Source organism: Choristoneura fumiferana, chromosome Z, assembly GCF_025370935.1.
Source record: "Choristoneura fumiferana chromosome Z, NRCan_CFum_1, whole genome shotgun sequence".
NCBI lineage: Eukaryota > Metazoa > Arthropoda > Insecta > Lepidoptera > Tortricidae > Choristoneura > Choristoneura fumiferana.
Genome location: NC_133472.1, coordinates 17,579,091 through 17,580,727, shown reverse-complemented (window position 1 = coordinate 17,580,727; position 1,637 = coordinate 17,579,091).

Sequence of the window (1,637 nt, the reverse complement as noted above, 5' to 3'; positions counted from 1 at the left end):
AATTTTCCACCCGGCTTTTGCTACCCATGAAAATTAAACTTTCCGAGCAGGAGAGATGAAAAATATATTGTAATTTTGAACACAACATTGTTTTTTGGTCGCACATAAAGTGAAAAGTAGTGTTTAACGCGAGACTAAACAACCATAATGCCACTCGAACTATGGTGGCTAAACATCTCGTGTCATTATGGCTTGTTTTAGTCCCTTGGTGAACAATCTACTATTAATATCTTAAAACAGTACCATAAAAATATCGAGCATGCCACAGTATTGCGTAGTCCCGTTTTGTTCGGATACGTACACAAACACACACACACACGGCACGTCACGTACAGCAGCCGCCGCGTCGTGTTGTTCCTAAGAATAAGGGCTACGGATTAGCCCGAAACATATCGAGCTAAACTTGATTTAAAACTTGAGTTATCCGGATATAATATATCATTTAATACAAATTTGTTGTCCCCGTACAAGCCTCGTACTAATAGTTTAGTCTACGTACTTACAAACTCTTTTAAAAGTTAATTAAGACTTACGGGGAATTCCCCGTAGGTTACTTACTTCAGTTCAATAATTAATGTAGAATGACTATGTGTATGTGTTCTGTTATTTCCATGTGTTTTTGTGTACTTACAATAAAGAGTTTTACGATACAGTATAGTATTGTATTGTAAAACTCTTTATTGTACACAAAAACACATGAAAATAACAGAACACAGGATAATAAGATGTACAAAGGCGAACTCCCTTAAAGGCATCTCTTCCAGTTAACCTTCGAACGATTGAGACTAGAGTACAGACACAAATACAATGAAAAGGTAAAAGAACCGAAATTTAAATTAACTCAAAAATCATTATAAATACACATAGATATACAGGGTGGCCCACTTATATCGGTCAGTATGGGAAAGTCTGAAACTATACGACATACGAAAATTTCTTCTTAGGAACCATGACATCGATTTTAATAACAAGAAAAACTGCATTCATGCATTTAAAAAAAAAACCTGTACTCAGCTCGGGAATCGAACCCGGTTGTTTTGAAAAAAAAAACTTTAAACATCTACTAAAATAAATTAAAGTATGTGAAAACAATGCATTTTATTTATTTTAGACATAATGTTTCATGGACACATTTACTTCTTAAGACGTACACAATCGATATCTAAATAGAAATAGTATAAGTTTTTTTTTTTTTTTCAAAACAACCGGGTTCGATTCCCGAGCTGAGTACAGGTTTATTAAAATCTATGTCATGGTTCCTGAGAAGAAATTTTCGTATGTCGTATAGTTTTAGACTTTCCCGTACTGGCCGATATAAATGGGCCACCCTGTATAGGTACACACTAATATATAATAATAAAGTCAATAAACTAATACATATCAAGGCAAATAAACTATATGCAAAATACATATACACAAAACAGAACATACCTACAACACTGCCTCTTTTATGATTTTTAGGGATTTTAGGGATTTAAATAAATAGGTAAGATTACCGATTACATTGATTTGCACTATCAAAGCCATACCTACATATAAGTACCTTTAAATGTCATTCATAGCACTTATTAGGGTTTTGCGATAGTCAGCCCTGTGCATCTTACGCACACATTGACGCGTGTACAGACTTATAGATT